The sequence below is a fragment of the Ornithorhynchus anatinus genome, chromosome 11 (assembly GCF_004115215.2).
Source record: "Ornithorhynchus anatinus isolate Pmale09 chromosome 11, mOrnAna1.pri.v4, whole genome shotgun sequence".
NCBI lineage: Eukaryota > Metazoa > Chordata > Mammalia > Monotremata > Ornithorhynchidae > Ornithorhynchus > Ornithorhynchus anatinus.
Genome location: NC_041738.1, coordinates 50,388,297 through 50,412,830, shown reverse-complemented (window position 1 = coordinate 50,412,830; position 24,534 = coordinate 50,388,297). Strand labels below are relative to the sequence as shown.

Genomic DNA, 24,534 nt, shown 5'->3' with positions numbered 1-24,534 from the left:
GCTTAGTATGGTGCTTGGCACATTGTAAGCACTTAAATGCCACAATTATTATTATTATTATTCATTCAACAGGCTACTTAAAATGCTTTAGACGGGCCATCCGGGGGGCTTCTATATATTGGGGAACTCTGCTCTTAAAATAGTCATGCAGAAAGGCGCCCAAAACATCCCAGTAATTCTGCCGGCACCATCATAGGTTGTTGCGGATGGATTGTAAGCCCGAAAAACACTGTGGTGGAGAAGCCTGCAGGAAAAGCTTCCATCGGAGCCGAAGGGCTTTCCCAGAATTCTCACTAAGCATCAAACTGCCCAGTGATAAACTGCTTAACGAAGAAATAGAAAGCATAATTAAGGGGCCCAGCAATTCCTTTGGACATCTGGCAGACTGAAGGTGGTGCCATTAAGCTCACTGGGTGATAGAATCCCATGGGGGCAGACTTTCAGGCAGGCTTTCAAACTTATTATTATATTCAATGTGTACTCTATGCCAAGCACTGTTCTCAGTGCTGGGGTAGATACAAATGAATCAGGCTCACACGGTCCCTGTCCCGCACGGGGCTTACGGCCCAAGCAGGAGGGAGAACTGATATTAAATCCCCATTTTACAGATGAGGAAAGTAAGGCCTAGAGAAGTGAAGCGACTTGGCCAAGGTCCCACAGCGGGCCATTAGCGGTGCTGGCATTAGAACCCGGGCCCAAGTCCATGCCCTTTCCACTAGCTTACCATCCCATTAGCTGGAAGGGGGTCTGGCTGAGTTCTGCACCATTCCTGTCCGTGTTCAGCTTGGAGCTGGTCTGGTGGGTCTGGACAGACTCCAGATGGTTCCAGGCCCTGATGATCTCGGGGAGACTGTGGGTTCTAGACTTCTCTGGAGGTTTGGACAGGCCCAAGGTGGCCAGGAGTCCTGGTAACATCTCGGCCTCCCCATGGATGCCTCTAAGGCTGATCTGGACCTATGACTCTGGGAGTTGGCTGGAAATAGAACCAGTCCTTAATGTAGAGTCAGGCTAATGGCAATCAATTGTAACTACCAGGAATCCACTGCTCTTGCATCATTTATGGTTGTGCGTTAAGGTGCCCTTAAAAATATTACTCTGGCTCTGAAGCCGCTCTACTCAGTAACCGTTGGGATGTTCTGATGACCTTTATTCTCTGCACGAGCCCCACTCAACATAGCCAGCATCTCTTCAGTGATTTCTGATTTATAATCTTGCCTTGCCATTTAATGTCAAATGTGGCTCATCGAAACTGGCACAAGTGCTCAAAAAGCCAATTGTGACATCCACAGCTGGTCCAAGCCTGTGGGGGAGATGGAAAAATCTTCCTGCACTCTAATCCTTCAGAGCTTAATGCTACATCGGTGATATACTGTCAACCTTCCAAAGAACATGCTGGCTACTTTTTAAATTGCTTTTCTACTCTGAGATTAGTATGAGCCTGAGTAGTGTGCTATCTAAGTAGCAAAGTTCAGGGAAAAAAAAAAATGAAGAAAATGCTTCTGGCTTCATCAGCCTATACCACCCATGTGAAATATATATATTTTTTTAATGGCATTTGTCAAATGGTTACTATGTGCCAGGCACTGGGGTAGATACAGGCTAATCAGGTTGGACACAGTCCGTGTCCCACCTAGGTCTCTGTCTTAATCCCCATTTTACAGACGAGGTAACTGAGGCATGGAGAAGTGAAGCAATTTACCCAAGGTCACACAGCAGACAAGCGGCAGAACTGGGATTAGAAAGATCCCAGGCCGTCTGACTCCCAGGCCTGTGCTTCATTCACTAGACCACGTTGCTTTATTGCTTTGCGTGTCGTCTTGTTTCTAGGGCACAGTCACTAGTATGTAGCAACTCCTGGATGGTTGGCTTCATGATGTCTGCAGCCTGTTTAAAAGTATTTAAATTGCATTTTCCAATGGAGTAGAAGTTTATTTGAACACCAGTTCCCAAGTTCCTACTGCTTCGTTCCTGAGCGTATTCCGCCATTCTGATTCACCTGGTTAGGGACAGAGCACCGTTAACTCTGATGCTAGTACTTAACCTCAAGATAGCTTTGCGGGCAAATGTGGCGAGCCGTCAGCCGCCTAAAAGCAGCGTGGCCTAATGGGGAGAATTTGAGCCTGGAAGTCAGAGGACCTGGGTTCTAATCCAGATTCTGCCTTTTCCCTGCTGTATGACCTTGACTAAAGTCACAACTTTATGGTACGTCAGTTTCCTTATCTGTAAAATGGGGTTCAGTACTTAGAACTGTGGAACAGGGACCATGTCTGAACTGATTATTTTGAATCTACCCCGGTGCTTAGGACAGTGCTTGGCACCTAGTAAGCGCTTAACAAATCTAATAATAAATTATTTTGAGAATTATCCCAGAATTCTTGCCCAGTAATGCTGTAAAATGTATTGTATTCAGTATATGGCGTGGTTATTCATAAACCTATTTAGAGGATAATGCAGACTTTTGACTTTCCATAGCTTAGCATGTTTTAAACTATCTAGGGGAGTTCCATGCTCTACAAAACAGGTTTGACAAGAGGTTATAGGTTATAAGAGGAGGGGAGGCGGGTGGGGAAGAGGGAGGTTAAAGGATTTGAGGAAGACTACAGGGAACCTGAATGTCACCCGTCGCCCGGGGATGGGTTCGTTTGGGAATCGGCTCGGCGAGAGAGAGAAATCGGGGACAGAAAGGCTGGGTTTTATTCAGAATCTATTCTGTGAGGCAAATTGAATCGTTTGATTATTTTGGATGTGGCGCATTGAATCTCCCTTTTGGGAGGAATAAGATTATTTAATGGTAATAGAGCCTCCCTATCCGGAGGAATATACTTGTATATTATTCGCACATGGCAAAACACCTGAGGTCCCACCCGGGAGGAATTCACTTACGCCTTGTTTGCACGTGGTGAGGCAGCTCGCTACCACCCATGCGCGCCTCCCACCCGGAGGAATCCATTTCTACGTTCCACACCTGTGGTGAAGCGGCCTAGCTTCCAGCCCCAAGAGCGTTCAGCGGGACACTCTCCCATCCCACGGCTCCTCACTTGGGGCAGGCAGAGCTGACATGCCCTGCTCTGGGCAGAGGTGACCTGCAGCTGGCTGCTCTGAGTCTGGCATCCACTGCCCAGGTCAGAGGCCGTAGGGATTTAGCTTCTGGCCTCAGTTTATCCAGTCTCCGCCTTCCCCCCTCCATACCTAATTTGATTGAAACGGGTGCGGAAGAGATCCGTATTCCCGGCTTGGGCTGACAATCTAGCAGTTTTGGTTTGGGGGGGCGGTATCCTGTCCACACTTCCAAGTTTCTCCTTGCTGGCTCGGGCAGTCGAGATAGCTTTGACCTTGAGTTGATGGGTACCCCGGGTTCATTTTGGGACAGGGGAACAAGGGAGGTTAAAGGGTTACTTGAATGAGAAGTCCATGTTAAATCAATTTTAAGGGGAGAGGTAGGAATAATAGACATCCATCTTGCAGAAGGAGAGTAAACATACTGTTCCTTAAAACATCTATCTGAGTGTTTGCTATGTGCAGAACAATGTACTAAATGTTTGAGAGAGTACAATACAACAGAGTTGGCAGAGGAGTTCCCCGCTTACAGCAAGCTTACAGCCTAGAGGAGGAGACAGACGTGAATGTAAATAAATAAATTATAATATATAATTTAAAGATATGTACATTTGAGGTACCCTTTGGTGCCTCGTTTATAGAGTTCATAGAATATGAATGTGTCTGAAAACTGCAAGCCCTGTTTTTGAGAGTGTTTGGGTATTTTGGATGTAATTGATGCATTTCATCTTCAAGAGCTCTGGAACCCGTCGGGGAGGAAAGGTGAAGAATGGCATCTAGAGGGCCCTCTGGAACTTTGTCAGGTCTTCCGCTTCCTCCTTAACTTTTGAAAGCCAGTTACCAGCTCTATAATTCTGAGCCCCGTTGATTCACTAGGGATAAAATCAATCATATTTATTGAGCGTTTAGGGGTGCAGTTCACTGTACAATTGGCAGAATCACTAAGCCTGCCTTTAGGGAGTTTTCAACCCTGATAGAAATAAGGCACCCACGATGCTGTGGCTGTTGATGGCAAAAGTATGAAAGAGTGAGTAAGTGGAAGTTGAGAATACGCATAAGAACTGACTGCCAGTTGGCTGGCACCTGGGAAAGGTGGAATTTGCCCCATCCTACCCGACCTCTTTAATCTCCTACTCCAGCCCAACCCACAACACTCCACTTCTCTAGCGCGAGCTAACTCACCATGTCTTGCTGCCGACAGCTTTCCCACATCCTCCCCCTCCATATTTGCCAGACTACCACTCTCTCCACCTTCAAAGCATTGGGAAGGTCACATCTCCTCCAAGAGGGCTTTCCTGATTAAGGCTTCTATCTTCCCCCGGCTCGCTCTTCCTTCCGCGTCGTCTGTGTACTCGGATCCATGACCTTTGGACAACTGATTCTTCGCCCCAAGCGCACAACACTTATCTACGTATCTTTAAACGATATATTATAAATTATTTATATTAACGTCCATCTCCCCCTCTAGGCTGTAATCTCGTTACGGGCAGGGAACGTATCCACTAATTCTGTTGTAATGATAATAATAATGTATTTATGTTGGTATTTATGTGCTTACTAAGAAGCAAATCAGGTTGGACACAGTCCCTATCCCACATGGGATTCGCAATCGCAATCCCCATTTTATAGATGAGGTAACTGAGGTCCAGAGAAGTAAAGCGACTTGCCCAGGGTCACACAGCAGACATTGTGCTGCATGTAAGTTCAATAATTGCTTGTTAAAGGGTTGGGAGTTTCTGCTTGGTGAACAGACGAGTGGGTAACCATTGGGAATTTTTGAGGAGTGGGGAACTGTGTGCAGAATGACAGACTAGAAAAATGATCTGGCATGAGAGAGAGCAGTGAGGAGGCTGAGAGAGTAGTGTTGGGAGCGGCTTCTTGAATGAGGAGGAAGGAGCCGATCTGGGAAATGTTGTGGCAGAAAAATGGTTAGGGTTTAGTAATAAGCTGAATGTGAGAGTTGAGAGAGTGAGGAGGCAGATAATTCCAAGGTTGGGGGCTTGAGAGATGGGGAGAATACTGGTGGTTTAAACTAAAGGGAAATTGTAGGTGGAAGAATGAGTTTGGGAGGGAAGAGCTCAGTTCCTGATTTGTTGAATTTAGGAGCCCCTTGGAGAGCTGCCCTGAGCCAAGATGGTGGGGGAGATTGCAGAGGTGAGAGACTGGGATGTTTTTATTTTTAGTAGACAGGAATGATCACTGAAACCCTGGGTGAGCTTCTTCAGAGTGCCTGCAAGCAGTCAATCAGCCAGTGGTGTTTGAGCGCTTACTGTGTGCCAAGCACTGTGCTAGTGGCTTGGGAAAGTGCGGCGTGATAGAGTTGGTAGAGGGGTTCCCTCCCCACAAGTTTACAATCTACAGGGGGAGACAGACATTAAAGTATTTATGTAAGTGTAATTGTAATATACTTCTCCTATCCCTACTCTGTTTTAAAGTCCGTCTCTCCCTGTAAACTCCAAGTTCCTCGTGGATAGGGAACTGTCACCTCTGTGTTGTACTTTCCCAAGCGCTCAAATACCACTGATTGATTAGGGATGGGAGAAATAGTAACATATAAGAATATTTGCATAAGTATCATGAGGCTGGGGTGAGTATCAAAGTGGTTAAGGTGTACAGAATCAAGTGCAGAGGGGAGAGAGGGTGAAGAAATGAGAGCGGAAAGGCCTCTTGGACGTGTGACTTTTTTTTCTTTTTTTAAAGGAGGGCTTTGAAGGTGGGGAGAGTGGTGGCCTGAGGGATGACGTGGACTAGAGGTTGCCTGGGGAGTAGCCCAATGGAGTTCTAGAGAGTAAGTTGGCATTAGAGGAGCAAGTGTGCTGGTTGGGTTGTAATAGAAGACCAGTGAGGAAAGGTTGGAGGGTGAGAGCTGATTGAGTGCCTTTAAAACACTTATGGTAAGGAGTTTGTTGGTTGTAGAGTGTAATGTGAGAAGAGAGGGGAGATCAGAACAAAACTGTGAGGGTCACCCAGTTCAGGGATGAGAGATTGAAGAGTGGTCAGAGATAGGAAGAAAACCAGGAGGGGTCACTGATGTCCTCAGAAAGCATGGCACTTAACTAAGAGGCTTGGGTAATGTGTATTTAGTAGCAGTCACTTAAGGGGAGCCCACCCTGCTAGATTGTAAATTCCTTGAGGGCAGCATTTGTGGTAGAAATTGTGGCTTGGCTCTCCCAAGCATTTAATGTGCTGTTCTGCAAACACTAAGGTGTTCAAATACTACTGATTGCTTTATTTTAACATCATCTTTCTTTTGTAGGGACTGGTCCTTCTCTCCTTCAGCTTTTTGCTAGTAGTGTTTTTTCAAAGGACATGCAATGCAATTAGATTTCTTTTTCTTTGGTCTCACATTGGGCTGATATCTTAAAAGCCTTTTGAGAAGGGTACATAATAGCATACAGGAAATGGTTACCTGGGATACCAATTATATTCTGAGTTTGAATGTAGCAAAAGACTATACAGCCTGAAAACCAAAATTGTACCTAAGTTTTTTTGGGGGATTTTGTTTTTTTGTTGTTACTTGGGTTTGGGGTTTTTTTTTTAATTTTAAATTTCTTTCGAACTTTTTGGGTCTGACATTGAGCAACTCTCTATGACTTTCTTAAGTGACCGTATAATAGATTATTCAAAGCTTCCAAAGGACCTGCTCAGTATTTTTTCAATGTTGTATAATCTAACTTGGGAAGCAAATCAATCAAGTTCTTGCGAGTGCCAGGATGTTTAGGTCAGTGATAATCTAAGGGGAGGTATTTCAGAGCTGAGATTCACTCTTGTATCTCTTCGCCAGAAATTTTTAGATGCTTTGAGGTGGTATTGGCCTCTTAAGTCTTGCTGTGACTCCATTCTCATTTTAAAGCACTTTTGTTCAGTTAAGTAAAGGCTGCAAACTTCTTAGTGTTTGGATTAGGCTATTTGTGGTGGGAAGATTCATACTGCCAAACTTAGGTTTTGGCTGGTCTAGTTTTAAAGTTAGTGCTAAATCATTTCAGAAGTACAACACGGTCACTGGGCTTTATTCTTCCTTGTCCTTACTCTGACAGAATATTGGGAATTTAGGAACACACATTGAGTCTTGAAGAAATTCAGACTTGGCCTCTGGCCACCAGTTGGCTTCCGCTCCAAGATTCCTGCTACTCTTCTGGCCCTTTCCTTTAAGTCCCTATGTTTATTGATGCCAATGCATTGCTATCTTTGAAGAAAGGCAGAAAGGACACTTTAATGCTTAGTACAGTGCTCTGCATACAGTAAGCATGCAATAAATAGCCCGTGACTGGCTCTAAAACGTGTATGTCCAGGCATTTATATTTTGGTATTGATTTGTTCCCTTTTTGGGGTATGTGTGAATGCTCAATAAATACTATTGACTAGCTGAGGAAATGGATGTGTCAAGTGCTTAGAAGATTTGTTTGGGTGAGGAGATTTAAGAAGAAGAAATCACAAAAACCAAAGCTAGTCACCTGACTTCATGCTTCTCCAAAGGTATAGAGTCCCCACTAGGAGATGAAATTGAGTAGGTCCAGGGGGATTGGAGCCCCTGAGGCTGCTTTGGCCAGAGGCCCCAGAAATGTGCTTAGTACCGTGCTTTGCATACCCTAAGCACTCAATAAATAGCATTGAATGAATGAAATGGGTTCCTTTTCCCCAGCTGACAGTGCCTTGAGTGGGCAGAATCTAGAGCCTAAGGTTCCCTCTTGCTAATGTCAGTGGATGGAGGAGTGACTGACTTCCAGAGAGAAAGCACAGGTGGGTTTGTTTTTTAAAAATGGTACTTAAGCGCTTACTGTGTCAAATAGGGCACCACGTCGTAATTCCCATTTTACAGATGAGAGAACTGAGGCACAGAGAATTTAAGTGTCTTGCTCAAGGTCTCACATCAGATAAATGGTGGAGCTGGGATTAGAACTCGGCTCAGTGGAAAGAGCACGGGCTTTGGAGTCAGAGGTCATGGGTTAGAATCCCGGCTCGGCCACTTGTCAGCTGTGTGACTTTGGGCAAGTCACTTAACTTCTCTGTGCCTCAGTTACCTCATCTGTAAAATGGGGATTAAGACTGTGAGCCCCACGTGGGACAACCTGAATGCCCTGTGTCTACCCCAGCGCTTAGAACAGTGCTCGGCCCATAGTAAGCGCTTAACAAATACCAACATTATTATTATTATTAACTCAGGGCTTCTGAGTTTCAGGCCCTTGCTCTTTCCACTAGGCCATGGTTTTAGGTGGTATAATCATTTAGAGGTACTTCCTTTCCCACTCCTACCTCTTTCCGCACCTACTTCTCAATCAGTAATGGTATTTACTGAGAGCTTACTTAATGTGTGCAGAGCACTGTACAGGGTACAGCAGAGTTGGTAGTCACATTACCTGCCCACAGTGAGCTTTTACTCCTCGCCACCCCTTCCTGTTGTTGTTCGTGTTGTGATCTGGAGTAGTGTGTTTATTACTTAAGTCACCAAGGTTTTCCAGTTGCCATTTCCTCATTCTCCCCTGATGACTAGTTCTGGTGTTGTGGGGAGTCATTGCGCCCCAGGCCAGCTGGGGACAAACAAGATAGTTGACCCCTCACCTTTGCATAGTTTTACAGTTGAATGAAAGTGCTTTCATGGTTCTGTTGTGGATGCAGCCTGTCCTTTGTGGCACCTTGGGCAAGTCACTTAACGTCTTTCTGCCTATTACCTCATTTGTAAAATGGAGATTAAGACCCGGAGTCACATGTGGGACAGGGATTGTGTACCTGATTAGTTTGTGTCCACCCCAGAACTATAGCAGTAAGAGATTAACAAATATCTTTTTTTTTTTTAAAGAAAAAAAAGGTTGAGTTTGTATGCTCATGGTAATGAGTTCTTTCAGGTCTCTGCCCACTGTTGACTTAGTGATAGACCATTCATGATAGTCCATGAAACTGGAAATCACCTCATTTGCAGTGGTGCCTCATCCTGTTAAGTAGGATGGGGTGAGAGGCCTGCATACCATTAGAGTCAAGGGCCCATTGAAGTACCCAGATGGTCTCCTTTTGAATATCTGGACCTCGTGCCCTTTATGTTAAACAATGAAAATGGTTTTGTTGGCCTAAATTTAAGATCCTTTTCTGCAATGTAGAGTCCTTGATGACATAGCATAGATGATTGATCTTGTTTTTGGGGTATGTGTGTGTAATTTCTAGGTATTTGAAGCCTTTGCTACCTTTATGGGTTCCCCAACCTGCCAGGCCAAGGTCAATAGTGTTTGGTATCGTGGTTCCCGAAAGCCTTTTCCTGGTTTTGGGGGCAGGTTGTAATACCAGTCAGTCTTCTTGGAGGTTGCCTTTTATACCCATTCCTTTGAAGCACTAGTGTAGGAATGGGGAAAGGGAGTAATGCTGACAGAAGTGAGCCTCATGGTGGATTTGTGTGATTACATTGCTGATATTTAAGTGCTTACAGTGTGCCGATCACTGTTTAAAGCGTTGGGGTAGATACAAGGTAATCAGGTTGTCCTACGTGGGGCTCCCAGTCTTAATCCCCATTTTACAGATGCGGTAACTGAGACATAGAGAAATGAAGTGACTTGCCCAAAGTCACACAGCTGACAAGTGGCGGAGCCGGGCGTAGAACCCACGACCTCTGACTCCCAAGCCCAGGCTCTTTTCCTCTAAGCCATGCTGCTTCTCCAGCTTCTCCAGTGATAATTTATGTCCACCTGCCATTATTTGGAGCAACCTTGAGGATTTTGCAGTTTAGTGAAAAACCTCTGCCTGCAGAGCAGGTGAGGCAGTGTCTGAATTTTTGAGGAAGCAATATGGACAGTCAGTGGTTCAGAAGTGAAAAGTATGCAGATCCTGTGGAGATAAGAATCTTCCTGATGTCTAGGAGGAAGGCCCAGAGGGAGTCTGCAGAGCTCTGTCCCTCAGTTTACCTGAGAAACCCGGAGGGCGAAGCTGCCCAGTCCAGGAGCTGCTCAAGAGGAGGAACTGCATTGGTCCCTTGTGAGGAATGAAAGCTCCTTGTGGGCAGGGAGTGTGAGAAGACTGTGAGACTAAGAAGTAAGAAAAGGCCCAGCAGAGCCATCTCTTGCCTGACTCAGTTGAAGGCAGCTGATAAAACAGCAATAACTGTAGATAGAAGAACAGCTAGAGTTTGGGAGCAGTCATTTGACTCTGTGGCTCCAGATGACTAGACACCACACCCATAGGGATCAAAATCTGTAAAGCTGAGTGCGACATGAAACAGTTCCAAGGGCATCTGGACTCTCTATGTTGTGGGCAAGGGGCTAGGGAATGGCCAAGAACAGTCAGGGCATCCCGAAGAAGACAACATAGAAGCCTTTTAGCTTAAAGCTATTCCAGAGTTCCCTTTCCGAATTCTACTATCTCCCCTATCGCTAATTTATTTTAATGTCTGTCTCCCCCATAGACTGTAAACTCCTTGAGGGCAGGATGGTAATTTCCAACTCCATTGTACTGTACTTTCCCAAGTGCTTTGCCCACAGTAAGTGTTCAGAAAATGCCATTTATCAATTGATGATGATAATGATGGCATTTAAGTGCTTACTATGTGCCAAGCACTGTTCTAAGCGCTGGAAGGGATACAAGGTGATCAGGTTGTCCCACGTGGGGCTCACAGTCGTCATCCCCATTTTACAGATGAAGTAACTGAGGGACAGAGAAGTGAAGTGACTTGCCCAAAATCACACAGCTGACAAGTGGCAGGGCTGGGATTAGAACCCATGACCTCTGACTCCCCAGCCTGGGCTCTTTCCACTGAACCACACTGCTTCTCTGGGCCTCCTGGAGGAAACGAGGGTCAGTCCGCCCCCCCCTTTTTTTTTTGAGCAGAAGTTCCAGAAAGATTGAGAGATTCCAAGTTAGAATTTAAATTAGTCAGTGGTATTTATTGAGCATGTCCTATGTGCATACTACTGTACTAAGCACTTGGGAAAGTATAACATAGCACTAGGTGCTGTATATTCAGCCACTTCAACAGCTTAGTGAAAGATGTTTTCCTGTTCAGAGGGTAGAAAGAAATGTCAGTCCCTCATCCCCGTATAACTAGAGGATCTAGAAGGGATGCTTGGAGTTGGTCCTTAAAATTTTGTTCAAGCAGTTTAAAGACAAAGAAGGACTCTTAGGGACCTGTCCTATTGAAAATAGTCTTTTTTTGGCACTAGCTTTGGCATTTTGGTCCCTGGCAGAAAACAGGTCTGGTCTAATGGAAAGTGCAGGGGCCTGGGAGTCAGCGGTCCTGGGTTCTAATCCTGACTTTGCCACATGGCTGCTGTATGGTATTGGGCAAGTCATTTCATTTTCTCTGCGCTTCAGTTCCCGCTTCTACAGAATGGAGATTCAATATGTATTCTCCTTCCTACTCGCTCTGTGGGACCCGATTATCCTATGTCTACCCCAGTACTTAGCACAGTGCTTGGCATATAGTAAGCACTTAAAAACACCATTATTATTAGCAAGGAACTGAGGCCCAAATTTGTAGATGAGTTCAGAATTGGGGACAAATCTGAATAAAGGTGAGTTGGTATCTGGGCCTGAGCCACAGTTGGTGGTATGAACCATCTATTAGGTATTGATCAGAATGAGAGTGTTATCCCCTAATGCAGGGGAGTCCTGAAATTCTGTACTTTTTTCTAAAGCTCAACCAATCCGAGATACCATTAAATTGACTCATTATTCTTCCATGCACTTAGTACAGTGCTTTGCACACAGTAAGTGCTCAGTAAATATGATTGGAATGAATGAATTTGAGCACTGGGAGCCAGATGGCTCCAGCTCTCAGAAGATGTTTTCTCCCCCTTAGGCTCTTCTTACCTCTCTGCCTGACTCTCCCAAGAATATAGAACTTGAGGAAAAGAAGAAATCCAAAATCCTTAGATGAGTGCCCTAAAAAAGCTTCTGGAAGAAATAAAAATAAGCAAACATCATCACTTTCCATAGTGTTTTTAATATGGGATGGTAATATCCCATGCTTCAGAGAAGCAGCGTGGCTCAGTGGAAAGAGCATGGGGTTTGGAGTCAGGGCTCATGAGTTCGAATCCCAGATCTGCCACTTGTCGGCTGTGTGACTGTGGGCAAGTCACTTAACTTCTCTGGGCCTCAGTTCCCTCATCTGTAAAATGGGGATTAAGACTGTGAGCCCCACGTGGGACAACCTGATTTCCCTATGTCTACCCCAGCGCTTAGAACAGTGCTCGGCACATAGTAAGCGCTTAACAAATACCAACATTATTATTATTATTATTAATTGCAATTATTTAGAGAAACTGAACTTACCGCAGCCATTGCGAGTGTTTGCGTATAAAGGAACAACGTTATGTAAGGTGTTTTTCCTGGGGAGGGGTAAAGTCCACCAGTGGGATAAAGACTTAGTTTTCTTGTGGGGAGTTAGGTAGCATGGTCGAGCCTTTGGGCCCCATTGAAGAAAGCAGTGTGGTAAGACTGTGGATGAGTCAACCTCTAGCCAGGTCTCTTGAAGGGGTTTGTAGTTCTAATGGAAACTTTCATCTTCTGAACAAAGAAAAGTTTATTACCATGACACGGTGAAATTCCCAGGACATCACTGACACTGGGGGCTAGAAGTAATTTTACACTAGATTCTCACAGAAGTGTATATAAAGTACCTCTGTATTTTGGCCTGTTTGAAAGCAGTGTGCACGGTGAATGAAACTTAGGCAAATTTTATATTGGTGTATTTGGTAGTGATTTTTGCCATCCTGAGGGTTGTCTTCACTGACCATTCCCTCTCTGTGACTTGTCCACTTCCCACTTCTCATCCCTGGATCTGGTGCCAGCTGTGGTTATCATTGCAATCGCTGACCATTAGTTCCAATGATTTTGGGGATTGGGCTGGAGAGGATTTAAAAGCAGAGAACAGGCTGGGGAACACAAGCAGCAGCTACAGGGAACATCAGTGTAATGGCTGATTCAAAGCACTTTTTCATGGTATTTAAGTGCTTACTATGTATCAAATTGCTCTAAGTGCTGGGGTAGGTACAAATTAGGTAGAACACAGTCCCTGTTCCAAGTAGGAGGGAGAAAAGGAGAACTGAGGCATAGAGGAGGTAAGGGACTTGGCCATCCTTACACAGCAAGCATTTGACTTGCTCCCTTTACTCATCACCCCTCCATCCCCACATTACTTATGTACATATCTGTAATTTATTTAGATTGATGTCTGTCTCCCCTGTAGACTGTCAGCTCATTGTGGGCAGGGAATGTGTCCATTATATTGTGGAGATGTACTCCCCCCAAGCCCTTCAGGGCTGTGAACACAGTAAGTGCTCAATAAATTTGATTGACTTGGCGGAGGTGGGATTAGAATCCAGGTCCTCTGACTCCCAGGCCTGTGCTCTTTTGACTGGGTCATGCACAGTTTAAAGCGTGAGTCGACTTCTTTGGCAGAGGCTCCCCAGGATCAATCCTAGTCTACAGGTCTAGTTGAGGTTGGGTTTTTCAATTCCCCCAAAGATCTAGGTCGCCGTTCTTCGGGTGTGGTGAGGGGGACTGGCGCCTCCTCCTCTTTCTCTCCCATCCCTGGCTCAAAAAAGTGATTTAACCCCAGGGAGAATGGTGGGCGAGGACCAATATTTTGTTGCCCCAACAACTTCCAAGCATTAGGCCTGGGGTGGTTTTCTTGTGAGACTGCCTGGATCCCCAGCTTGGCTACTGACAGGAACAGAGCCCTAGATGAACCTCAGGCTGAGCCGGTTCTGATTTAAACCATAGCGAGTCGGTCGATAGTATTTAGTGAGCTTGCACTGTACTAAATATGGAAGAGTACAGTAGAATTAATAGGTAGCACCCCTGTCCCTAAGGAGCTTCCTGTTTAGTGGAGAAGATGGACGCTGAAATAAATTATGGGTGGGAGGAAACAACAGAGTGTATAGATATGTGCCTAATTCCCACAAATGTGTGTGAGTACTGAAGTGTTTAGGTGATCAACTCATCTCCCTCCTGCCATTCCTTACCAAACTCACTGAGCGTGTTGTCTACACGCACTACTTTCACTTCCTCTTCTCCAATACCCTCCTTGCCTCCACCCCTTCCACCTCACACACGGCCCTTGCGGTCCGGCTTCCATTCCCTTCACTCCGCAGAAAGTCTTCTCTAAGGTCACCAGTGACCTCCTCTTGCCAAACCCACTAGTCTCTACTTCACCCTAATGTACCTTGACCTCTTAGCTGCCTTTGACACTGTGGTCCAGTGACCCCCCTTCTGGAAACATGACCCAACCTTAGCTTCACTGACCCTGTCCTCTCGTTCTCTTCTTACCTCTCTGGTTGCTCCTTCTGAGTCTTTCTTTAATTCCTTCCATACCCCCCTAGCCCCTCCAACTGTCCCTCAAGGCTCAGTTCTGAGTCCCCTCTATTCTCCATCTTTACCTTCTCCCTTAGGGAGCTCATTCACTCCAACTGTCATTCATTCAATCGTATTTATTGAGCGCTTACTGTGTGCTGAGCACTACTCTCTACAGTGAGTAGGTTAGTTTGAGAGGAATGAAGTGAGCATAATGAGATGTAGATTGTGAGCTCCTTCTGGGCAGGGAGTGTGCCTGATGTTATATTGTACTCTCCCAATAATAATAATGATGGTATTTGTTAAGCCCTTACTATGTGCCAAGCACTGTTCTAAACGCTGGGGTAGATACAAGGTAATCGGGTGATCCCACGTGTGGCTCACAGTTTTAATCCCCATTTTACAGATGAGGTAACTGAGTCACAGAGAAGTTAAGTGACTTGCCCAAAGTCACACAGCTGATAAGTGGTGGAGCCAGGGTCAGAACCCCCCAACTTCTGACTCCCAAGCCCGGGCTCTTTCCACTAAGCCACGCTGCTTCTCCCAAACATTTAGTACAGTTCTTTGCACACAGTAAGCGCTCAATAAATACCACTGAATGAGTGAATGTAGTGGGAGAGTGAGGGTAAGTAGGGGAGGAGAGAGCTGATTGACCATCTTAAAGTCAATGGTCAGGGGTTTGAGTAGAAAAGGATTGACTTTGGGCATGCAGGGGGACTTATGGCCAGCAGATGACCACATATAGTCCGCTTCAGTTTCTGAACTGGAGCTTATATTAAGCCTGCCCTTATGTCCTAAGCCTTCTTAGAAATGTTGGGAGAACTGGTTGGGAACAAGACTTCTATAAAAATGAACTGTATTATGTGCTAGGTCCCGCCACCAATTTAACTCTAGTGCAGGTTCAGGCGTTCAGTCCAATAAAGTTCCACATTTGGGTGACCTGAGAGAAGGAGCTTTGTGTTCCCTAGGAGGGTGAATCCACAAACTTCATCTTTGCTCGTCTTTTTTTTAGTGGAGAGGACGTGACTTAAACTTGGGGTGGGGGTTCACCCATAGTTTTTATTCCAACTCCCTGATGTTTAGTTTTCTTTTTTTTTTGCACCCTTTGTGATTTTGGGATGAAGAGAATCATCAATAACTATTAGATATTCATTTTTTCTAAACTCTGCTAGCCTACAGAGTTTTGCCATAGGAATCCTATTTTTCAGGCTTTGCTGTGAGAGTCTTTTTGACTTTGCATCATGAAAGTACATATTTTTAGACACCTGCTTTCTCCGTCACAGGAACTTCAGAATATTAGCTGGAATCAATCTTCTAGTTATCAGCAAGCTGAAAATACAGTCTAAATGGTCTTACATTAAGTACGTAGGTACTCCGGCTCAGAGTGAATCAGAATGTAGAAAACTGCTGATACACCCAGTTCTCTTATAAAATAGCTGTTGAGATCTTGCCAGACCCTACGTTAAAGAAAAGTCACGCTTTAATAGTGGTATTTGTCAAGCGGTTACTAACGTGCCGTGCACTGAACTAGGCTCTGGGGTAGCGACGAGATAATCAGGTCAGACAAAGTCCCTTTCCCACATGGGGCTCACAGTCTAAGTAGGCGGGAGAACAGGTATTGAAGCCCTGTTTTACAGAGGAGGAAGCTGAGGCACAGAGAACTGAAGTGGCTTGCCCAGAGTCACACAGCAGGCAACAGGCAGAGCCGGGATTAGATCCCAGGTCTTCTGACTCCTAGGCCTTTACTCTTTCCACTAGGCCACACTGCTTCCCAGGCACCTAGGGTGTTCAGTACTGCACTGGTGCACACAAACTGTTTCTTCTGACACCATATTGTGCTGTATCCCAACAGGCTCATGTTAGAGAATTGGGAAACACTTGCCTGCCCTGTTCTTGCCAAAATGCATAGCAAATGCTCTCACTTCTGCCATAATGTGTGTGTGCTCTTTAACTGGTCAACTAAATAACCTTAATTTTATGTATCGGAGTTGGGGGAAAGGCATGATGATGATGAAATATTAAATTCAACTTTTCATCCTGCTACTTCGGGGCCTTTTGATGTGATGGCCCCGAATCAATCCCCTGAAGTCACCCATTGATAATCTTAGGCTCCTCCAAGCCCCATCGGGTTTGGGGACCTCCCAGTTTTGGAAAATGTGCTGGCAAATTTGGGAGAAAGGTAATGTTTTTGCCAACACTAAGAATGTGAACTCACTTCCTCTTGCATGGAACTCCTTCTTCTCCCTTCAAAGCCACCAGAGAGTAGTGTGGCCTAGTGGAAAGAGGACAGGGCTGGGGGAGGGAGGACCTAGGTTCTAATCTTGGCTCCACCATTTGCTGCCTGTGGGACCGAGGGCACGTCACTTAACTTCTCTGGGCCTCAGTTTCCTCATCTGTAAAATGGGATTCAGTACCTGTTCTCCCTCTTAAATTATGAGCCCCATGAGGGCAGGGACTGTGCCTGACCTGATGTATCATCTCTCTACCTCAAGGCTTAGTGTAATGCTTGACACATAGGGCTAACATATTATTATTATTGTTTCCCTAGCTTCAAATCCTGCCTGGAAACCCACCTCTTCTTCCAGGATCTTTGCCAGTTAAGCTTTGCTTTCCCAGGTCACAGCCATTCAACAGCTGCTCTTGACACCTTTTTTTCTTTTAAGTGGAATTCAAGCACTCACTGTGTTTTAGGCACTGTTCTAAGCACTGGGGTAGGTACAAGCTAATCAGTGTGGACACAGTCCACGCGAGGCTCACAGTCTTAGTCCCCACTGTACACATGGGGTATCTGAGGCGCAGAGAAGTTGTGACTTGTCCAGGGTCACACAAAAGACAATTGGTGGAGCCGGTATTAGAAGCCAGGTCCTTCTGACCCACAGGCCTGTGTTCTATCTCCTAGGCCATGCTGCTTCACTTAACTTTAATCCCCTGCCCTTCTCACTTGAGCATATTTTCCACTTTCATTTTCTGACCTGTTTATCCATCTCCACTGTCTCTGTCAAAAGTGTTAGCATTTATTTGTGTTTTTCCCCAACTAATAGTGAGTTGTCTCTATCAATCTCCCCCCAATACACTGCCCACCCCTTAAGGCCTTACTCAGTTGTATTTTCCAAAGGGCTTAGTACAGGGCCCTCTACCTAGTAGGTGCTGAAATGCTATTTACTGACTTGTTGCTCCTTAACCCCTTTAAGAACTGTTTGCTCTTTAACTTATCACTACATGTGTTGTGCATAGCACAGTACGTGGGTGCCTTGGAACCTAAAACTCCTGTAAATGGAAGATGGTCCTGCCCCGTAGGAGGTTGTCTAGCTCGAAGCCTGTAGAGACAGATACATAAGGAAATCATTCTTTTCTCTTCCTTTCCCCACTCACCAGAAGGGTTCAGAAAGCCTCCAAAGTCCAAAATATTTGGAGGTGCTGCCTCAGTTTTCCTCTGCTAAAGTGGGGTAAGGATTGGGTGCCAGAAATGTGGGTGGTGGGACTTAGGAGAGGGGGAGTTTGCAGGCAAGAGCCCCTATATAACTCTGCCTCAGTGGTGGAGGTTTTAGACCACCTGCTGACCACTCCAGGGCCAGGGAGAGGAGGACAGAGTACTGTGGTAACGAGGAATAAAGCTGCCTGCTTTTTTAAGAAACAAAAAACACCACAATTCCTAAAATGTTCACAGTTCAACAATATCAGATACTGGTAGGTTCAAGTTAAGCTTCCTTAACTACTTGTTTCAACAACAGAGATTGGCAGGGGAATTTGGCCCAATGTTGAATGGGGAGAGAAGATGGTACAGTAGCATTCAGTCAATAAGTGGTATTTATTGAGTGCATACCCTGTTTTTATTCATATAAAAGCAGCAATCGTGATAGGCAAGAACTCGACTATCCAGTTTGGAACTAACACAAGCAAAAGCTTCAAACGGCACCAGAAAGCAAAATCATCACTGATGGATCAGTTCCTTGGCAACTACTCCTTGGGGTCCTGAGGCTGCACAAGTAGCCTCATTTAAAGAGAAGCTAAAAAGGCAAATCTGGACATGGGAAAAGTTTTTGGTTTGCTGTCAGGGAGTGGCATGAAGGCCTGTCTCCAGAATATTTCCGAAAGGCCAGGGTGTGTCCAGAACAAGAAATCAGACTCGTTTCACTCTGGAAGAATTCTTCAATTGGAAAACTGCTGCCTCATGATTCCATGTCTTCGACATGATTGTTAGCAAAATATGGACATGAGTGAAAATGTCCCAGGGGCATTGAAGCTTTGCACTTTTGACTTGAGTACAATCTGCTTTTATCTCATCTGCAGGAAGAAATAAGCATGTTAAATGGACGTAAAGAGGAATCTTCTTCTGATCCTCTCCTCCCATAAAATTTCCATGCTGAGTGTTGTCATGGGCCTGGTTTTGACAAGTTGAGCCCTGCATAGATCAGTTTGGAGCCATTACCATGAGTCAGTGTATAAATAAAGCATCCGGGAACTTGTATGAGAAGTAGAGAAAGCCCATTTTAACCTCCTGATCACCCTGAAACCTGTTCTGGTGGAAAGAGCCCTCTCTGGATTGACAGCCAGGAGATCCAGGTTTTGGTTCTGACATTGACTTTTATGATCTAGGGAGAGTAACTTCTCTTTGGAACAGATGTTTTGACCAGCCGGAGGGGTGCATCTCTCTACCCATTTCACAGAGAAGCTGTGAGGCTCTCTGGGTCAAAGGCAAGATGCCCATCACCAATGGGGAGAGACTAAAGAAGAGTACACTGAAGGGGGAGGGGTTTGGGAGAGGACAGTTGTGGGTTTGAAGTTGGAGACTGAAGTAATAATAATAATTGTAGTATTTGTTAAGTGCTTACCATGCGCCAGGCACTGTACTACATGCTGGGGTGGATACAAGCAAATCAGGAAGGATTCAGTCCCTGTCCCCCGTGGGGCTTCCAGTCTTAATCCCCGTTTTACAGATGAGGTAACAGGCACAGAGAACTGAAGTGACTTGCCCAAGGCCACGAAGCAAGCCGGTGACAGAGCTGGGACTAGAACCCATGACCTTCTGACTCTCAGGTCCGTGCTCTATCCCGTACGCCGTGCTGCTTCTCTAGCCCCACCGCACTTAGGTAAATATCCTTAGACACCGTTTCCCATTTCTGTAATTTATTTTAATGTCTCCCTCCCCACTGTAGACTAAAAGCACCTTCTAGGCAGGGATCGTACCTATTAGCCCTGTGATGCTTAGTACCGTGCTCCGCACACAGTAGGTGGTCAAATACCATTGATTGACCAAGACCAGTTGAGTCAGGACAAGTCAGGAAAAGGAGCAGTATGGGGCAGAAGAGGAACCTCAGCGTTGAGACCTCTGGGTTTAGTTTTTCCTAGCAGTAGCCATGAACCTGGAGAATGGCTCAGATGGAAAAGAAAGCAGGAAAGAACTTGAGAAAAGGCTATAAAACTGGACAAAGGACAGTCCAACAACAGGGTGGGGGCTCTGCCCAAGAAGAAAACTTGCCTATCTAGAAAATTCCAACTTCTTTTTTTAAAAAATGGTATTTAAGTGCTTACTATGTGCCAGGCACTGTACTAAGCACTGGGGTAGCTTCAAGCTAATCAGGTTGGACACGATATAGGGCTCCCAAATAGGGCTCACAGTCTTAATCTCCATTTTACAGTTGAGGCAACTGAGACCAGAGAAGTGAAGTGACTTGAACACGGTTACACAGCAGGTAAGTGGCAGAGCCAGAATTAGGATCCAGGTCCTCTGACTCGCAGGCCCTTACTCTATCCACTAGACCACGCTGCTGTTTTCGGGGATGTCAATGGTTATTCATCAGATTTGAACTTTTAAGGATGTTCTGTGTATTTGTAAATCTCTATTGAAAAACTGGGCGTTCTCCATGAAAGTAACAATAAAGTGAACGTGAGACCAGATAGAGTATATACTATGAACTCAGGGGAGACATAAAGTAGTCTCTCGTTTTTGTGTGCCTGTGAGCAGTGAGTGTACAAGTTAGTAAACATTCAAATGCACGTCTTCGTATTTTCAGGTTATACAGTAATTTGGCTCTTTTGAAAAGATTAGAAAAATTTAATTATCTACAATATTTCTTTATCCCAACTGGCCCAGGCCAATTACAGAAAATTGAGTTTTTATGGCACATGGAAGCCAAATTTAATTAGGAGTAGGTGGATGGGAAAGCAGACAGAACAGAGTTTAATACCTTTTAAAAGTCATGTCTGGTTACCTCAGAAGAGGGTGGGGGTGCACATGTGTCTGTATTAACAGAGGTTCCTGCAGTTACCTGGGAAAGATTTATTTTACAATGTGGAGAACTGAATAACATAATTATTTAGAGAAGCCTTGTAGTCTAGTGGATGGAGCCTGCATTTGGGAGTCGGAGGACCTGGGTTCTAATCCTGGCTCTGCCATTTGTCTTCTGTGTGACCTTGGGCAAGTCAGTTAACTTCTCTGTGCCTGTTACCTCATCTGTACAATGGGGATTAAGACTGAGAGTCCCGTATTGGACGCAGACTGAGTCCAACCTGATTACCTTGGATCCACCCCAGTGCTTAGTACAGCGCCTGACACATAGTAAGCACTTAACACATACCATATACTTAAAGAAAAGACGATGATAGGCCTTACCCAGGCCTTGGTTTTCACTCCTGCTGAGGACCCGAATCACGGGGCGAGAGGGTGGTTTGGGGAGCGTGGATGGTGGTGGGGGGTGGTGGTGGAGAAACGTGGGGTGTCTGGGTGGCATAGTGGGGCAAGCTTAGTGTGTCCCAGAGTTGCACATAGCGAGCCTCGTTCTAGGGGAGGGGAGGGTGGAGTCCCTCTTTCTGGCTCCCGCCCTGCTGCCAGTCTTCACAGCATCGTCTCCACCCTCCCGTCGGCTGGGCCTCAGGGCTGGGGAAGCGCCTGCAGTTACCCGGGGAAGCGGGCCTGCCCGTGGTCTCGGGGAGAGCCGGTACCCACAGTTGGGTGAGCAACCACTGTACCCCTTCCTGTCGTAGGCTCCTTTCAAAAGCTCCCCAGACTTCGTAAACCTTACTGCCAGCATGTTTGAGTACAAAAAGGAATGCAGTCAGCAACTTTAGGTGGCAGGATTGGGTATCCAAAATTCAGTATCTCTAGTTAATCAGAAAGTACCAGTTTTATTTTGCCCAAACCCGTCAAGAGTGTGAAAGAGAATACACACATTAAGACCAATTTGATTAAAATGAATCCGGAATGATTAATATCATGGTATTAGTTAAGCCCTTACTAGTGTGTCCAGCACCGTCCTATATGCTGGCTCACAGTCTAAGCTTAGCTCAGAATTTATCATTGGCTTTTCTTGGGTTTATGAAGTAGGGAAGAAGAACGGGGCATTTCGTCCTCTCCATTTGAACTTATGGCAAGAGCATTACTTGAGAAGAGTCTACGGCTGGGAGCACTGGGAATTCTGTAATCCTGAAGCTTTTTTTCATGGGTGGGGGGAGAAGGAGTGTTTGAGTGGGGAGGAGCAAGGTCTTAGGAGCCACCTTAAGGGGGACCTCGAGCCTCCTGGAAGGGCGGAGACAGAATTTGCCCATTGCTTTGGTAGAGCGGACTTCTCCAAGACCTTTGAAGAAGCCCTCTTCCTCAGGTTCTGCCCCGCCAAAGCAGAGCCGAGCTCCCTAAGAGATCTTGGTGCTGCTGTGGCTCTGTTGGAAGACCCTCTTCCTCCCCTTCTCCCCCATTCCCACTCCCAACCCCCACCTGACTCTCTGCTGGCATCTTCCTGCTGCCTATAAAAATAGTAGACACCGTGAGCGCATCCCATGAGGCAAGGGTTGATACGGTTCGATGTAAAGGAGGGGAGTGAAGTAAGCATTTCGTGGGAATGATGCGTTGGTAATTAAGGCCTTTTGGGACAGCTGCCGTAGTAAAAGTTTTCAAAATGAGACTGACATGATGAAAAAAAATCTAATTAAGGGATCGAGGCCATAATTGAGAGAGAAAATAGTAACTGACGAGTTCTACCCTCTTCACTTTTCTGAACCCCATCATCACCTCATTTTCTTTTCCGTAAACATTACAAAAAGAATTATAATTACAGAATCGAGGTCATTCAAGAAGTGCACTCACTGCTTTGAAGCAATTCCATGTAAATTAGCAGCACTGCCTTTCGGTCCAGTGGAAAGAGTGAGGCTCTGGGGAACAGGAGGCCTGGGTTCTGCAAGTAGGAAGTAAAGGTTCCTGATTTTTTTTTTTTAATTTTTTTTTAAAAGCCAGCTGGGGTGTTCTGCGAGATGGACAGGCTGAGCTGGAATCCACAGAAATAGCTGCTGACGTGGGCGGCAAAGACCACAGTAACTACCAAGGCAATTGGCACTATGCTGTCATCATTTTTGGTGGAAATGGCCCTGTAAGCCCAGGGGGCAGAAGAACACTTTGGTTGCTTGTCACATTGTCCTGCACTTCCTTGCCCCTTTGATTACACTTAGGGCTCTGGGAAGACCACCACTGGCAGGGGTACAGAACTGCAAGTGGCAACTCCACAGACCCAATGTTAGGGCAGTCGGTCCCTTCGCACACAGTGAAATCTCAGTTAATCTCAACGGAAGGCTCCATCGTCATCCTCTGCAACTTGTCTCCCTTTCCCCTTCTAGTGCCCTTAACGCAGTGTTTCTTAGACAAGAAAATGTAAACTCTTCAAGAGATAAAAATGGATTAATGGTCTCCGTGCATCCTTTGTTCCAGTAGCTCCATCTTCTGAGGGAGCAGCCAACCTACTTAAGATGGGGCCACCCCAGGATAGCTTCCTGCCCCCCCAAATCCCTCCACCCATCCCAGGATATGCGTCCTAAAGTCGGGATGAGGGACTCACTTGAGCTTCATTCTGGGGTCTGCTATTAGGACTGGGAGGAAGTTGAGGTTATCTAGGTGAGTTTGTCCATCTAAGGGGTGACTTGGATGCTTCTTCCCCACTTCTTGGGATTTGACCCTGATAGAGGCTTGGTGTGGACAGCTGGGTCACCTGAAGAGAGGGTCCTCCCTTAGGCAGGGTTGACCTTAGGGCCCCTTTCAGATGCTTATGCGGACCTCTGTACACTGCTTATAAAGTGGTCACCCACCTGAATGAACTCCTCCTCTCACCAGACAGCTTTCCATGACAGCTCTTTCAGCATTTCTGGATGCCCAAAGCCCAGTGGGATCAATCAGTGGGATTTGTTGAGTGCCTACTGTGTGCAGAGCACTGTACTAAGTGCTTGAGAGAGTTGGTAGACACATCCTCTACCTACAATGAGCTTACAGTCTAGAGGGGAAAGAGGAGAAATTTTGAAAAGGATGCTCACTAAATATTTTTCCTACATGCATTCACTTCCGAACTTTGAAGGGCCTAATCCCTTGAGATATTGTACTGGTCCCATTAGCAAAGAAGAAACAAGATCTGGATTGGGGACAGTCTGAATGATGCATTGAAAACTTTATAGATTCTGCCTGTTTGTAGCGGTTGGATTGGTAGAAAAAACTTATCTTTAATGCCATTTGGGATGTTGTTTCATTAAATAATGTTAGTGATTTCCCAGAGAAAGTATTTTTGTTGGCTCCTATATTAAGGCATATTGAGAAGCAGCATGCACTACTCGAAAGGACCACAGGTCTGGAAGTCAGAAGACTTGGGTCGTAAACCCAGCTTTGCCACTTGTCTGCTGTGTGATCTTGGGCAAGTCACTTCACTGGCCCTCAGTTACCTCATCTGTAAAATGGGGCTTAAGACTGTGAGCCCCATGTGGGACAGGGACTGTGTCCAATGTGGTCGGCTTGTACATACCCCGGTGTTTAGTACAGTGCTTGGCACATAGTCAGTGCTAGCATACCATTAAAACAAAACAGAAACCAACCCAACTTCTCTGTGCCTGGTACATCATCTGTAAAATAGGGATTGAGACTGTGGCCTCAGGTGCGTTATGGACTGTGTCCAAGGTGATTATCTTATATCTGCTCCAGCACTTAGTACAGGACCTGGTCTCTCTGTTTAGACTGTAAGCTTGTTGTGAGCAGGGGATGTGACTTTATTTTTATATTATACTCAAGCGCTTAGTATAGGGCTGTGCACATAGTAAGCGCTCAAATGTGATGGACTAAAATAGCATTAAAAAAAGGCGTAATCATAAACTGTGTCCAATTTCTTTCCTCTTTTAATTTCAGATGGGTGTAACTCAAGCCTAATGAACTCCAGTGGCTAATGATATAAATATCTTCCCTTC

General features: G+C 45.6%; 1 protein-coding gene across 3 annotated transcripts in view; it reads left to right on the top strand.

Annotated features, from left to right (window-relative positions):
• Positions 1-24,534, top strand: part of GAN (gigaxonin) — a 113,763-nt gene that overhangs the window by 7,992 nt on the left and 81,237 nt on the right. The window lies entirely within an intron of this gene.